The sequence below is a fragment of the Hipposideros armiger genome, unplaced genomic scaffold, assembly GCF_001890085.2.
Source record: "Hipposideros armiger isolate ML-2016 unplaced genomic scaffold, ASM189008v1 scaffold_115, whole genome shotgun sequence".
In the NCBI taxonomy this organism is placed as follows: Eukaryota; Metazoa; Chordata; class Mammalia; order Chiroptera; family Hipposideridae; genus Hipposideros; species Hipposideros armiger.
The window spans coordinates 1,652,619-1,670,185 of NW_017731465.1; the positions used below are offsets into that span (position 1 = coordinate 1,652,619).

At 35.3% G+C, this 17,567-nt stretch overlaps 1 long non-coding RNA gene across 4 annotated transcripts in view; it reads left to right on the plus strand.

Annotated features, from left to right (window-relative positions):
• Positions 1-17,567, plus strand: part of LOC109385435 (uncharacterized) — a 336,203-nt gene that overhangs the window by 13,206 nt on the left and 305,430 nt on the right. For all 4 annotated transcript variants that reach the window (XR_002124622.1, XR_002124620.1, XR_002124621.1 and 1 more), the window contains exons 2-3: positions 1,308-1,407; positions 7,910-8,028. This is a non-coding gene — a long non-coding RNA (uncharacterized LOC109385435). The remainder of the gene's footprint in view (positions 1-1,307; positions 1,408-7,909; positions 8,029-17,567) is intronic.

The following is a 17,567-nucleotide window of genomic DNA, read 5'->3' on the forward strand; positions in this document are numbered from 1 at the left end:
AGATGAGGATATGAAAAATAATAAAAAGTAGTTAATTTAGAGATTCACCGTTCCCACCAACTAGCTCTAAAAAAGAAGGCTATTAGTACCCATCACTTAGCTTCTTTGATAGTACTTTTCTCCAAACACAAGTAATCACATTATTATATCACTGCTCTGGTCCCTATCTCTACTCCCACCAAACACAATTCACAAATAACCTTTGATGGTGACTCCTGTTCTAAAAATAAATTTAAATTTCTGAATATCCTATGGAAATACTCAAAGAAGAGGACTCCAGGAAATCCAGGTTCAGTTATTGCTGCTACTAACACCTTACCTGTTGAATTGCTCAGCATTCCGTTCTATGCACTGTGCCTCTCAAGTTGCACACATTTCTTTTTTCTTATCTTGTCCTTTACCATCATTTCCGTCTTTAAGAGGAAGGGTGTTCCTGTCAAGATCCAGTCCAAATGCCAACTCTCCTACCAAATCTTCCAATTTCAATGAATGGTAATCCATTACTACAGTTATCCTTTTATCAGCATTAATGGCATGCTTATATTCTTCCCAGTTGGACTGCAACCTCCTTTAAGTGAAGGGATCAAATTTATTTATACTTGTAGACTGATGGTGTCTGGTAGAGGCACGCCTTTGTACATGTATTTTGAACTCAGTAAATATTTCTAAAGTGAAAAGACTTAGTAGCACTGTAATTAAACTTAGTACGACCTTTCTTCAGATGGTAGCAGTAAGTTAGCTCTGCAGCATGTGGGATACAAATAAAGTTAGGTAATTTTAACCTTATTTGTCTTTATTTAAATTAAAAAACTGCATTATATCAGTTTCTGCCTCTGTCAGAAGACTGTTTGACTCCCATTTCTTCTTTTGCCAAGCAGAATTACTCTCAGAACTTGCAAAAGACAAGTTGTACAGGGTTATCTTTTTTTTACTCCTTTTGAATTTTTCTTTCCCTTTAAAAAATAAAGCCTTCAAAAATTATTGGTTTACTTTTAAAAATAATTATTTAATCAAAATCTAAAAAAAATACTTGAATAAGATGCAAATATTCACAATTTATAAAATAAAGAATTGTCTTTGGCCCAATTATTAAAATTTAAAAGTATTAAAGGGGCTTTTCTTAAACATCTAAGAATGTTCTTTTTTTTTTCAAAAATAAATCTCCAAAGCTACCTATAGATTTATTGAAATATTTATGATAAAACGAAATCCAGAAGCTTTATGTTGGTGGCATCAGAAAGAGGTTGAGTGATAGACATGATCTGATTCTTAGGGTGAATTATTAAAAAATATATTCTTCTTTACAGATCAAGAATTGAAAGATCAAGCAGCACAGTTCAAAAGTTGAAAGAGATTAGATAAAAGATGGGTTGTACGGAAGAGCCCAAGGAAGAGATGAAACAACTGGTAAGGTGGTCACTGAATTTCCTTGCACCATTGTATGTGTGAGAGAGAACTGACATTTTAAAAAAGAGACTATTCTTGTGTGTTATTAGTGGAAAATGTTAAACTTATAACTGCTTTGTACCAATAAAGCAGATAAGTACTGAACCTTCTAACAAAAAAAAATATTTAATATTTTTGAACATTTATCAAAGACCACATATATTATTTTATTTAATCCACATTATATCTCCAAAGAGGAAACACTGTTATTGCCCCTATTTTATAAAAAAGAAAATAGAGAAAGATTTTGGAATTGACAAGTCACCATAAACATTTGACATGGGGTTGCAAGTTACTTCCTCTGAGTGAAACAGCCTCTCTTTCATTTAATGGGTGGTGGATCTAGTTTTCAGCAAGCCTGGAAACTAGGCAAGGGATTATGACTTTTTATTATGGCAGCTTCCTCAACCTCTTGATAATCCAATCTTGCCTTTAAAAAATTATTTAGATTGCAAATACCCTTGTTGGCTCCTCATCTTCCTTGCCCTTCATAGATCATATTCCATAAACTGCTTCTATAGCTCTGTGAATCAGCACTGACCCAACCCACTGGACTCCAACCCACTGTTCTTTAAAATGACTTGTACCTATCTTGTTCTGAAACCTAATCATGTCTTCCTGTCCTCTGCTATTATTATTTTGGATCCTCTCATCCCCATTATTATCACAGAGACCAGTTCTGTAATAATATCCTGTATGGTTGGTCCTGGTCTACAGAGGACAGCTACCACTGAAATTCCTGGACGGTTCCTTAATGACCTGACAAATGGAGTATCATCTGGGAACTCCACAAGGGTGTGAAATAGAGTTGTCTGGTCATATTCCCAGCCTCATGTGTAAAGCTGTCTCACAATACTTGTTTCTCTGAGCATTTTGACTTCTTCTTCCATCATTTTTCATGCTAATTTCTTCATTTCTACTTTGCTTTGTACTGGTCAACACCTTTCCCCAATTTCCAAAAGCTATTCAAGCAGGTTTTTGTACCATTTCCCAGGGCTTTTTACCAAGGTATTAAATCCTGTATCATAATGTCAATGAAAAACATCCAGCCTAAGAGAAAACTTATAAGAGTTTATTTGAGCCAAACTGACGACAATTGCCAGGAAGCAAAATCTCAACAGACTGAGAAAATGTTCTCAGAAATGGTGGGTTGCAGCTTATTTTATACATAAAATCAAAGGAGGAAGGTTACATGAAATTCATTGGTGAAAGATTAAGGGGGTGTGAGTAAAACAAAGCGGGGAATCTCTGGGATTGGATAAAAGTAAATTGGAGAGAAAGGGACTTCTTCTTTTACATAGGTGGGTGCAGGATAGTGAACAGCTTGCTTTTTACAGCACATAGAGATGGTAACCAGGAGACAAGCATAATAATGAGGAGTTTTGCAGTTTTCAGCTCTGGTCTGGAAAAAGGATTACTGACATTCCAAAGATGTTATCTTAGGTGCAAAAAGACAACAGGCAGGCCCACTGAAAAGGTACAGGTTAACTTTATGAAGGAAGCTAAAGATGTGACTTCTCACCCTGGCCCACTAGGTTACGAAAGTTTTTTATGCTCACGCCATCTTATGTGGTTATTTTCAGTCTCCTGAGCTTGTCAGGTTAATGTGTGGCCCCTTTTCTGTCCACAAAAGAAAAGTGCTTCCATGTTGATAAACTCCCTGTTATCCGACTTTATGTTTTACCACCTCCTCTCTGACCCAGAACCCACCTGTCTGAAAATCACACATACTCCTCTGGCTTCTGCAGGTATATCTTGGTTAAGTCCTAGTTCCTCTGTGGTATAGTCTCCTCTCTCAGTACATGTATCATGCCTTCAGCTGAGTTATATGATACCTTGACCGTGTTTATTAGTCTGGTCATCAGGAGGGGAGACGATAATAAATCTGGAAGGATATGCACATTGTCTTGCAAGACAGAGCCTTTGACTTGCCCACAATTGATAGTTAGTATTAGCCTTCATGGTGAAGAAATAGGCAATTTCTGGAGGCTCAGATGATTCAGCAGAATTTGAGGATCAAAATTTTTGTGTATGTTGATTCAGATTTTCCCATCTCAAAATGTCAAGTTTCCCTCTTTCCTAATCAGAGCCCTAACTTTGGCATGACAGACTAGCAAGGTTGAAATTCAACCTTCTCTAGAGTTTAACTATCCTTATAATTAAGCTTAATTACCCTCAAAATAATCCTCAGCTTTTTCACCCCTTCATCTACAGGAAAAGAGATTCTTTTTATATGCTACTTATGATAATACCTGGGGAGGGACTCACCTATGAGCCATCAGCTGCAAATACTTTTGGCAACTAGCAGAATGCATGTCTAGGTTCCAAAGGCAGCAACCTCAGTGATTAGTCACACCTCCACCAGAAGGGAGGGCTTCTTTTTTTGAGATAGTCGGTATTTCGGCAGTTTAAGTATTGATGAGCCAGATCAAAGTTGCAGTTACAAAGAGTAAAAGGAAAATCATACCATGCAGTTTTGTGAAGGATGAAATAAACGGGATCCAAAGTTTGTACAACAGCCTTGGCCTTAGATTGATTGGAGAGAGGACACCTAATGTATTGAAATAGGAGAGAATGAGGAAAGACCAGTGTAAATGCAGGAAGGTTTTCAGGCTTATTAGTGAGTAGTAGAGTGACTCTTATCTGATGGAAATGGAAGTGGGAATGAGAATCCCCTTTTTAGATTCAAAAAGCTACAGTGGTGATTTTAGGAGCTGTAAAAACATTGGAAAGCTTTTACTCACTGATTTTTTTTTTAATTGTATCCCTACTGATTGCCATTGTGGAGAGTAGGAAAATGTACTATCCAGAGAAACATGGTAAAACTGGCAGGCATTGTTGAGGGCCTAGATGAAATTGGAAGACAAGAATATTTTGTAGAAACTGCCTCCCATGCTTTATGTCTTTCTCCAGTAGTACCCAGCCAACCCACAGTAACCTTAAAACAAACAAACAAACAAATAATCACACACTTATGTTAATTCAGGGTTGAAATTTTGCAACATGGGTTTAGTAAAGGAGAAGTGAGTGGGGTATTGGTCAGAGTGTTATAAACTGAATTAGGAAAAATAAAAGAAAGCATTATACTAATGGATCAACTTTATAACAAACAGTCACAATTACATGTTAGAATGGCATCACTAGGAAGAGTTAAACATGTACCTGGAAATAGAAGAAGTCAGTTTTGAAAAGTGATTTGGGGGCATTAGTGGATTAGATAATAAGATCTAAGGTGACTCTTGCGGTGGCTGGCTGAGGAAGAATGCAAAAGTCATTCTAGTTGAGGAAGTTAGGGAATTGCCGCATAATCAAATCAACAGTATTTTCTGTCCTCAGTATGACTGGTCTCTCAGCAGTACTCAATAATATTAATATATATTTCTTGGAATATACTCTTATTATATTTTGGTTTCTGTGTCACCACACATAACTGGTTTTTCTGCTATGTCTCCTTGCTCTTCTTCTTTCTCACCTTTGTTGGTTCTTCCTAAAACTAACTCTCCAATGACATTCATATGCTCTTGCCATTCTGTCTTTTTATCCCTCTATATTCTCTCCCAAGGTGATCTCATCTGCACATATGGATTCAAGTACATCTATATCCGGTGATTCTCAAATTTATTTCTCTCATGTAATTATTTTCTATGCGCTCCAGACTCTACTACATAATTAGGTCATCCACATCTCCACATGGATGCCTCATCTCTTCTACATCTTTGAAACTGAATTCATGATCTTCCCCATGAACCTGGTCCTCTTCCAGATTCATCTTTCTAGTTAGGTCATCCACATCTGTACTTGGATATTTCATCTTCATCTTCAACACTTTCAGAACTGAATTAATGATCTTCCCCATAAAGCTGGGCCTCTTCTGATTTTTCCTTTTTCTCAGCAAATGATACTATCACTCACTGAGTTCACAACCTGGACACTTAAAGTCAATCTTGACGTCACTCTCTTAGATCCCCATATCCATTCAATCACCAAGTTCTGTGAATTATGCCATCTAATCTCTGTTAGAAGTGTTTACATTGATTCATATCCACTGCCACCAGCCTATTCCAGCCTATTTCATGAAAAACTGCAATAACCTCTTAATTGACATTCCCCATTTTTCTTACTTAGGTCAAGTCTGATCATGCAAATTTGACCATCTCTCACCTATGCATGAAATGTTTTAATGACAGTCCATTACTTTTAAGAACGAGACTAAAGACCTGGGCATCTGACCTTTTACTGTCTGGTCATCACCTTATAGTTTTTATTCTTTTTGTTGTTGTGAACCAGTCTTTCATTTTCCCCTATGTTCTCCCAGCTGGACTTTGTTACCATTTCCCATTCTATCTTATGCACATTTCATATTATTTTTCTGTCTAGAGTTCACCTAGTCAGTTTTTACTAAGCCTTTCGCTGCAGCTGAAATATCACTTCAAGCGAGCCCTCCTTATAATAACAGAATAGATCATATCTCCCAGTTATAAACACTTAATTTATAACTAACTCTCTTTTTTCAAAGTACCTTTCCCAATTTTAATTTATTAACTAGTTATTGTTAATATATGACTTCCTGTTAGACTCTCAATTTCATGGCAACAGGGCCACAGGTGTTATTCCTTGTTTCTGTACCACTAGTGTCTTATATAATGCTTTATATTTAGTAGGTGCTCAACAAATGCAGGTGCTGAGAAAATGAAAAGATAAATAAACTATCTAAAGCTCCAAAGAGAGGCCTGAGCTAAAGATATAGGCTCAGTAGTTACCAGAAAGTATTCCAGAGGTATTTGTGCTTTTATCTACTCCAATCCGTTTGCCAGATTTCAGGATACTCACATTAGCCAAAGTGACTGATTGTGCCTATACATTTTTAAATAGGAGGGTAGTATATTGAATTAATCTTCCCAAATTTTCTCCCCTTTTTGTATCCGTATCTAGTGCCTTGTGCCTTTGCAGTTCTTCCCACTAGAGATGAGTGTACTTGTCTACCCCTTGTTTTTGGGCTCAGCATGTGACTTACACTGACCAATAAGATTTTAGCCAATATGTTGTATACAGAGGTACACAATGTGTTGACATTTCTGGGCTTGGCCTTTTACATTTTTGTCATGATTACAGGAAGAACAAATCCAAAGTAGCCTGCTGGCTTCAGTAAGATGAGATACACATGAAGTAAACCTGTCCCAATCAACCCACAGACCTACAGTCTGAAGAAGAACTTCCCTGCCAACTCACAGGCTTGGGAATATGAGAGTAACTATTGTTCTAAGTCACTGAGTTTTAGTTTAGTAGTTTGTTGCTCGGTATTATTATAGCAATAGCTAAGTGCTACAATGAGAATATAAGAATTTTTGGTGCAGAGAAGGTGAAGGAAAATTAATTTGCAAAGGTATCTAGATGCTTTGATGTATCGTCATACTTCCATTAGGTGTTATCTAGCCACTACCTCTTCCCTGACCGCTGGCCTTCTAGTGCCCTAGGATGGAAAACAGACATGATTTTAATTGAAGTCATGGAGTAAATATGATTATTTCACAAGAGCAAGAAAAGAAGATACATAAAGTAAATCTCAAGAACACCAATACTTAAGTTTGGTATGAGTAAGAGAAACTTTTCAAGAAGGATGTGGGGGAGCAGAAAGGAAACCGAGACTGTGATTCTTCATAAAAGACAGTCAAGTAATAAGATGGAAAAAGGATATGGAGAGGTATTTCATAACCAAATATCAAAATTATATTCTAGGGTATGACCAACATTAGCCAAATAAAGTTTGCCTTTTTGCTGTTCCACTACGAATTATCTGAATGAGCTAAAGCGTCTTTCAAAAAAGTGTAGGATGTGAAGAATCTAATATTCACTATTCCAGATGAAGCCAGAACCCTGGGAGAGGGGTAATATTGTTGAAAAAGTCTGAAGGAACTGAGGCAAAGGAGACCACATAGGAGACTAGAGGCAACACTGACCCCAGCGTGCTGGGCCGTGGGCACGCTGAGTTGCTGAGAGGCAGCATGGAAAAGAAGAAAGGCCCGACACTCAGCTCGGGTTTCTGTCCTGATTCTATCACATACAAGCTGGTGACCTTGATTAACTTATTCTTTTATAAAACAGAAGTGCCTACCTCTTATATAATAATTTTGAATATTATGTGAGCTAGTACAGGTAAGAATTGAGCACAAGTTAGAATTGAGCCTGCCATGTAATAAATGTCCAGTAATTGTGAGCCATGTTATTTTTATGGTCTGGTAGATGTGTCAAAGACTGTTGATTTTTAGCCAATGATTATTTGCTTTTTTTCTTGAGTGTAAAGTTAGATTGTATTCCCCATACCTTTTCACAGTTAGGTATGGCTATGTGTATAGTTCTTGCTAAGGGAATGTACAGAAATGATGTGTTTAACTTAAATCAAGGCTATCAAGAACAAGGTCTAACTATTCTGCATTTTCTTTGCTTGCCCACCACTGGAGTACAGATGACAATGAGACCCTAGGGGACAGAAGACTTATGAAAGGGAAGAAGCTCCTGTTCCCAAATCACCATGTGTTGAAGAGAGATACCAGCCATCCAGGAGTAGCCACCATGTACTGTTATGTGAGTAAGAAATACATTTTTATTATATTTGATCAATTATATATTTTGGAAAGTATTTATTACTATGGCCTAGCCTTACCTAAGAAAATATAGTAGGGGAAAATAACAAAACCTTTTATACTATATTTTCAATTCTGATAATTTGTGTATGCCCTAGCTATTACAGACCTAAAAGGATTGGCATAATTCTAAGCAATTCAAACATCATTTGTCACATGGAAACAGATAGAAAACTGCTCTTCAATTTGTTAATGTATGTATGGTGAAAAAAATACTGTGTGTTATGCACCCACATTGGACATTTATAATGCACATGGACACTTCAGTAAAGAAACCTATAGTGTTCCTCAAATTTATTTGACCACAGAAAACCCTTTATGTAGCACTTCCATAAACATTCCTAAAGATATACATTAAAGAAAATGTAAACTTCAATTGGGTGTATATAACTCAGGTTTTTTTTTCTATCCTGAGTTATCTTCAGCAAGCAGAAAAAAGCCTAGAACATTATAACATTTTAGGAAATATTTGGTAAATAAATGAATTTAATATGTATTTTCATAGAAAGTCATCTGTAATATATTGTTAAGTAAAAAAAAAAATAAGTTCCAGAATAATTCGTGAGGTAAGACCTAATTTATGTTCAAAGGAACAAACATAGAGATAAAGAACCAGAATTGTACCTGTGAAACTCTGAACAGGGGTTGCCTCTGAGGTGTGGAATCAGTGGTGGGAAGTAAAGGGAATGCTTCAGTTAGACTTCATGTCGTTAGTTATTGCTTGTCTCAATTACAACAAGCATATATTCATGCATCATTGGAAAGATCACCATGGGCCATTTAAAAATCTTTGAAATGATAATCTAAAGTAGGACATGTATGTTTGGAAGAGGGAATATTAATATTAGCTGAAAACCTACTGAATGTTGCTCGTGTGTCAAACACTATATAAATGCTGTATCTGTATTAACTCACCTACTCCTGACTCATTTAATCCTATAAGTGAAGTATTAGTACTATTGCCATTTTACAGATAGGGACACTGAGGATAAAGTATATGTCTCATGTCACATAAGTATGCAGTAGAGAACTGAGAATATAAACCCAGGCAATCAAGTTTTAGAATCTGCAATCATAACCATCCAATTAATGCTGTCTGAATAAAATCAATAGGCTGAACCAGTGGGGACCTGATTGGAATAATGAAAAAGAAGAGAGGGACAATAGGCCTATGAAGTTTGACAGCAGCTCTTGAAATCAAATGCTGTAATGTTTGGATGGTTTGTTAAGTCAGCAGATAAATGTGACTATGGGCATCTACAGAGGTGGTAATGTTTTTTGCAAGGGAAATGGAATGTGAAGTGCCTAGAAGATAGTAAATAAGGTCATGTCATCCTAGCTAATGTATGAGTAGGGGAAATGGATAGAAATAAAATATTCCAAAATCCATGATTGAAAACAAAGGGGGCTACATTTGGTGGTGGGTCATCACAGAGCCAATGGATAGAGATCTCAAAACTAACTGAATTGTGTATTTGCTGTAATGTTGCTATTGATAACAATGGTGAGATTCAGAAAGACTGTTTCTTCAGTAGAGCTGAAGTCATGCAGCCCGCTAGCCAGGCCTCATTCACATTCCAAGCACAGTGTGTTGTATGAACATCTCTGAAGCATTGCTCATTCTTTTGGCTGGGAATTCCCCTTCTCCTCTTGAACCGGCACATTCCTACTCATGTTTCAAGGTCAAATTCAAGGGCTATCTTTTCTATAGAACCTCCCTTGAATATTCCCCAAGGAAAAGATAAACCAGTCCCTCCTCTGTGATTCTTTGCTCCTTGAGTCATTTTTCTACTGTCATACCTATTATGTTGCCTTAGTGTGAGTTATTCACATAGGTATCTCCTTGGATAGGTTCTATGTTTGTACGCTTTTCGAAATATAGGGTCTTATTTTATTGGACCCTTGTTTGTCAAAGACCAGCACATTTCAGGGAGGGTAGACATTAAATGAATGCATGCATTTTAATATATTAAATTAACCCTTAGCTTATTAAAATAATTAGGATATCTTACAAATTTAATAATGAAATAAAAAAAACATTCTAGCTAAAGTTTATTGGATACTTTATGGTAGACTCTCTGCTAAATTATGTGCATGTGTGTGTATGCACACACACAGTATCTCATTTCACTGTTGACCCATCTAACTTCACCATTTTATAGTTGAAGAAACTAAGGCTATTAGAGACTAACTTGACCAAGTTCAAGCAAGTAAAGCTTCAATCTCAAGTCTGACTCCAAAGCTTATGATTTCATTTGGTTAAAATTAGAAACCATGAAAAGATAAAGTAAGGCAACGTGAATGTAAGAAAAGAAAGTCGGCTGATTTGAGCAATGTGATCTCTACCACTGGTCTAGCAAAACACTGTGATGACTTTGGCACATGCTGCATGCTAGTTCAAGCTTCCATGACAATATTTCTAAATAAACCAATGACTGTTGGTAACAGCAGCACTATCATATTTCTTATATTTATACTTAACATTAGGTTCATTTCATTTCATTCAGTTCATGATTTTGTTTCTTGTATTATCCAGAAACTTGCCTTTATTTTGTCCAATGGTAGACAACGTGCTAAAATAACTTTAGACATCTTATTTCCAGATTGCAAAAAGAGAAACTCAAGCTGTAATGCATCAGGAAAAATGATATTCTGTGACTATTAACCATTACCTTTGAGTCTAGAAATACATCCTAAGAATCAGTCATTTGATGCTGATAAATTCCAGACAACTTCCTATGCATAAGTTGTCAATGGAAAAAAATATTCCTAAGAAGAATTGACTAATATAAATTCCTTTTAAAGACCAGTGACAGCCAAGATCAGATTGTTTTACTTAGATAGATATTCTATCTGGCTAATGCACAGGATGAAGAAAAAATTCCCTAGAAAATGGAGTCTTTAATTATCCTCTTATATTCTAAGTCATTCGGGGACATATTTAGAAGATGACTATTATTAATTTGCTTAGCTGATGACTGAAACATAATGGATCCTGCATGATAGAGTTTTTCTTCAGTACAATGTTAGCTGGAGGTGCATCAAGCAATTTGAGGTGAGTCCTCCCAAAATCGATTGGGGTGTGTGTGTGTGCCTCATCCTCATAGTTACATAAGAATTGGTCATGAACAGCTGATGTTGCATCTGCCTCTCATAGAATGTGCTTTAAAAAAATAATGAAAACTAGACAATCTGCTTACTGGATAAGATAGTGGCTGACTTGATGCAACAATAAAAATTGATCCTGGTCATTTTGCCAAGCATTAAATATTTTGTAGATCTTTCTGCTGAGTTGCCAAAGAAAAAAAGTTGGGTTTTATATTAAATTTTGCCTTTGGGCATTATTACTTTGAAAGCAATCCAAATATTTTGTTTATATTGGAAGGGTTCAGTGAGACACAGTTAACTGTGAATAGAATTCAAAACAATAACTCTGGAAAAGAACCATTCCCTTTGGTCAGAGGCTATTGTGTCAGCGGTTATGCCCCGTCAATCAAAAAGAAGAAAGAGAGAGAATGCCAACTGTGAGAATGGAGCTGTCAAGCTGATTGACTAGATAGCGATACAAAGTTTGACATGTTTTATGTCATAACGTACATATTAAATTTTTATGTGAGCATTGGGAAAAACTAAATACAACAATTTGGAAAGCCTATGAAAGTGTCATTATTGAGAAGTATACGAAAAACTACCTTTGCATAAAATTGAAAATAACAATAGAAAGCATTTGTCTAATTACATTGTTTTACACTGTAGATACCTTTCAAGAAGAGTTTACAACTAAATTTCAGAAATGCACACATACCTATAGTGACTTTATTATTTTCTATGAATTTGTCAAATGAGTGGCTTATCAAATCCATGCATTTTCTTTTAGTTACAAAACACTTGCATTTTAATATGAATTATTTGATCTTTAAGAAAATGTTTTGAACTATAAAAGTGGAACACTAAAGAACTTTTTTTCCTGTATTGATTTGAAGAATAAAACTGAAAACAAGAGAATACAATTTATTTAATCTCTATTTTTTTACTTATGTTGCAAATTACTTTGAGCTTCTTGGCTCCATTTGACTTTTCTAGTGTTGCTAAGATATAAAGCACTAGAGCTTTCATACTGGTAGGCATCTGATGACTTTCATTCTTTAGCAATAGTGTGCTGTCCTGGACAATTAGTCAATAAAAAGTTTAGTGAACTGATATTTTTCTCTAATTAGTGTTTCTTATTTCCCTTTTCATATCTTGGCTTATCACCCATTTTCAATTTTTTTAATTGGCCTATATAGATTTTGATTAACTTATATTTTGAAAATTTAATTAGAGTGGGCTATCTCATTACATTATCCATCACTTTCTCTTCTTACTGATAGATTTTATTGTCAAGTTAAAATGTTTTTCTACCTATATTAAACATTTTTTATTTAATCTTTTAAATTAAATATAAAATAATTGTCATTCAGCTTACTGTGTTCTTCTGGCTTACTTACACTCGCCTTCATTTCGAACTCTTTATATAAACTTATAATTTTGGTTCCCAGTTAACACCTTTATATAGAATATACACCATTTTGCTCTTTTAAAAATTTTTTTCTGGTTGTTTATAATGCCACCTGGGACACATTTTGTTCTATTTTCTGTTTTACATGTTTTGTCTATATTACACTGTATTTATACAAATATTTTAAAGAGCATATACATCCTCCCTTTTTCATTTTATGGTTTAGTATATTATGTACTCTTTAAAGTATTTCTCAGGAAAACATGTGTATTATTGTTTTATCATTACTTCAATTGATGTCAGTGTGACCACTGAACATGTCAATCCAGTGTTCACTCAACCACATTAGAAAGAAGCTGAAAAAAACCAAGTTTTTACAATTTACATACATTGTTGAAAGAATTGTAACTGAACATATGAAAAGATCTCTTTGGCAAGGGAAGAAGTTAAGAAATAGTACTTTAACATTTCAGATGCATTTTTTATTCATTTGTGAAATACCATGTTTTGTCAGATTTATTACTTGCATTTATTTTCTTGAAGAACAGTGAAAGTTTTAAACTGGCAATCATTTAGCAACTTGAGAAATTTAACTACTGTAACCAAGTAGTCTTTTTGTAACCCATTGAATACTCTACCTTATTAAATAAATATATATCATTTATTATAATTGCATTATATATAACTATATGTAGTTATTAAATATAATATGATTTATTTCAGAAGTTACTCATTCAAAAAAAAGCTAATGCTATTTTGAATGCCTTGTAAGGGTAACTTAAAAGAGTTGGTTTTCATATGGAAAGTCTGGCCAACTACACTGTTCTTTAAATGCACTGTTGTGTCTTGGAACTCCTGGAAATGAGAAAAAAGGCCTGTCTATGCTAGTTAGCTTTGTATTCTTGAACAAAATATTTGTTCTTTCTTGTTTCAGCTTCCCATTTTCTAAGAAAAAAATGAATTAAATTAATTCAAAGCTCTTGACACCTTTAAAACTTTGATGACTGTACAATTCCATTGCCATTTTTAGAGATTCCTGATAAAACAACTTTGGGGAAAATCTTAAAACATGGGTATTGAAATATGCACAAGGCATTTTCTTAGTATATTAGTGTTGAGCATAAGCAAATAATTTTATAAGCTAGCATACTGTACCCTGTAACCATGCCATTTTAAATTAGTATTTTATATTAGATTGATAAATACGGTTATTTTACTCAGTGATTTTTATGCAGCAATCCACGAGTCTTTAAACTTTGTGAACACTTTAAAGTTCATAGTACGACACTATGATTAACCAAATAACATTACCAAATGATTCTCTCTTTGCTCAGAAACCTCAGGTTGGCTGCTCTTGATTAGAAATGGAGATAACATCAATTGCCTGGTTTTTGATAGAGATTTGCAAAAGCTTAGCAGGTTTTGTTAGCTAATCCAAACAATGTCTGTGTGAGACAATTTGCCTCTTCTTTTCTCTTTCTCCCTGCCCCACTTTGTTCTTTATAATCTGGATCTGGGACAGTGAATTGACAGGTGAACACTGGAGCCAGAGGAGCTGGCGCTTTTTCTTTGAGTCCTTGTTCCTTTAAGCTTGGCTGATATTCTAATAATAAAGTAAAAGTCAGCATTTCATGTCCCAAGAGCATGAACTTCCTGCCCTCCTTTGACTCCAGGCCAAGCATCCTCTGGATGGGTTTAAGTATCCTTACAATTTTTATCACATGGCCTGCCCTGCAGCCCCATCTCCAGTACAATTCCATGATTAGTAAATGCACAGATGTAAAAGAAACCTGCCAGTGCCTTGAAGTAAAATCTCAGAACATCATAACATATCACGCTGAAAGCAATGTAATAAAAACAGGTATTCAGGTCTGAGGAAATAAGAAAAGTCGAATACCACAAAGACTAGAACAAGGATCTTTAGTTGTCGCCTTGCAGTCGGCTTTGGCATGCGAGAATGTAAAAGAGGGTGGTACACTTTTTGCTTTGAATGCTTCACCAGTTGAATCCCCTGGCTGTCTTCCCAGAGTCTATGAGTATCAGTCCCCTAATGAAGCCTTCATTGCATTCTTTTGAACTGATTCCTGACAATATCAAAGAAGCACAGCAGAAACAAAAACACTGCTGTGATGTTAGAAATGACAATAGTTAACTTTGAAAAGAAGTCTTGGTATGTAGGTTAGAACAATAGCCATGTGGTTCAAGTAGTAGACTGATTAATTTACTGTGAGTCTCCCTAACAAATGATGTGGCTGGGAAAGAATACCACTCTTTGTCTGGGTACCTATTTAGAAAATTAGAAGTGGGTTTAAATATCATGATGCCATGTTAAATATTTTCAAGCATTTATTTCTTACGGGGGACTTTACAGAGAAACAGAAAGGCAATGGTATCAAATGAAGTTAACGATTTTTATTGTATCCGTTAAGTAGGGTTGAAGTACATGAAACACATAAAGAAAAAGTGTAAACATTATAACAAGTTTTAAGATTTTTTGGAAAATATTACGTAAACCAAGCAATCTCATTTGGAAGATTTGTAACATCTGGTCAACATTCCTTTGTAATATCTCAGAAAAATACTGACGTTAAACTTGATGTTTCTGGATTTGAAGTGACTTTAAGAAGGTACGGATAGCTTCTTAGAACACATTCTTGTTCCAGGTTTCCGCCTCAGAGGCTAATTGTCGATGTTATTAATAGCTGCCTTTCTCATTTTTAAAACTTCCTTTAATCTATTTTAAAGTATAAAACTAAATTATCTAATGTCTACTGTTTACTGATAAACCTGCTATACTCAGTACTTTTAAAATGTATTATACCTGGTAGAAGTTATCATTTTATAGAAATTACCACATTTACAAATTAGTCACAGATTTCTAGTTCTGCCCTGGGATAAAAAAGATAACTTCTCTGTGCCTCTGCTCCTCCACCTTTATACAATAAAGCAGGTCATCAAAAAAACTTTATAATGACCCCAAAGTAATGTCAACTTAGTCTCAAATAAAGCACAGTAGCTTTATTTTTAGGGCGAATGTATAAGCAGACAGAGTTAGTCCTCTGCTCTCTGCTCTGAATACAACTGCCTTTTTAACGAAAAACCTAAAGAAAGATTCTGTTCAACAAGACTTTGCATCATTCAGTACATCTGTAATACAATACTCCTTGGTAATGATCTATTAAATGCTTTTCTTCTCTACACTAGAAATGAGCTCCTTAATCATAAAGACCATGTCTCTCATTTTTTGGTTTATTTGTAGTTCCTCATACTATCCCTGATACATTACAGACTCTCAGTAATGCTTATTAAATACATGAATGAGTGAGTGAGTGTATGCAGTGAAGCTGAGAATAACCCAGGCCAAGCCTGCAAACGGCTAACTCGTTTCAGTAGGCTGCCGTCTTCTCTTTCCTTTACACCTGTGTTTCTATTAATCTTCATATCATCATAAAACCAGGGTGTGAATCATAACCCTCAACAAGATTACAGAGATTCTTCTATTTTGAAAATAAAGAAAAAAAAACTAAATTGGACTGGAAAAGCTTTCTTAGGTATGTTTAAGGCTATTTGGAAAATAAAATAACTTTGCTATTATTGCAGACTTATTAATGTTTGCAGTTGTCCTGATTATTCTAATGCAAACCAAATGGTATTTAATTTGGGAGAAATTGCTCTGGACGTGCAATCTAAAGAGGCGAGACATGGAACAGACTTTCTTTATGCAGTGTTTGGGATGTGGTTAAATTATTTTAGGATGTTCAACAGTGTAGTGCAAATTCAAATCCTGTGGGCAAAGCTAAACAAGCAATGCTCGGCAGCTTAGCCACTTAATCTTCTGGTGTTCAGTCTGTTGGGTCTGAGCTGTGAAATGGTTCCTGTGGCTTTCATGTGGAAAATGAGAATGTTCTGTAACGGCTGATGTGGGAATAAAGAAGTAAATACAAGGAAACTCTTACAAGCTCTTAATATTAACTGCACTAAGTAAGTGTAACTAACTGCATTAAGTTATTGATTTATCAGGGCTTGACCAAATACTATTTTCCTTTGTCCTTTTTTGGGACAAGGACAAAAAGTATAAGGAAGTTAAATGAGCCAGTTGGTAACTGGGTTGTTGGTGAATGTACTGATTATTCTTCTAGTGGTCTTAGGAGAATGTCCAAGAGGCTGTTTATAATGGCTGAAAAACTGACTAAGGTTTATTGATCCTGGTCATTTAAGTATCAATAAATACATTTTTCTAAGAAATTTTGTATAGACTTGTCTACCCAACCAATGAAGTATTCTAGGACCATTTGGGTTGCAACCTCAAATTTCAAGGAGATGTTCCATTATATGTTATTTTCCCTTTCAAAATATTACTAAGTTACTTTCACCCTAGTTTACAATGATGGAAAAGAAGCATAGCCCGTTTTACATGGTTAAATGAAATAAACTATTAACTGGTAAATAAACAGTAGATTGCTGTTTAGGGATGAAGTTTAACACGATATATTTAGGACGTGCAAATGACACTTAGATTCCAGTCACATTTGGCTGGGTGCCAGACCCTATTAAAACTGACAATGAAAGCAATTTTATTTACCTAGAGATGTGAAGGGTGTTCTAAGGGTCTTCTCTATAACTGCTAGACTCAAAGGAGCTGTAGTATCCCCTCTCTCGAGTCGGTGATTAGACTTTTGGACCATTTTAAAGGAGGCAGAGGGGGTTTCTATCTAAGTTTCTAGGGCTTTTAAGCACAAATCCCAATTGTGAGCTTCACCACACTTGAATTCTGATTACCTTTTCAGTTCCTAATTACCCAGGAATCAGGTTATAGGAAAGCTCTATTAACAACACAAAACTAGGAAATGGTGTCTATAGGTCCCTGTCTGAAGGAATGTGGTTATTGTAAACATAAAATATTTGGTATGTCAGAAATACTAAACCCCTCCTCTCCCAAACAAAACAAAAACAAGCAAAAAAATAATCTAAACTAGACCTTA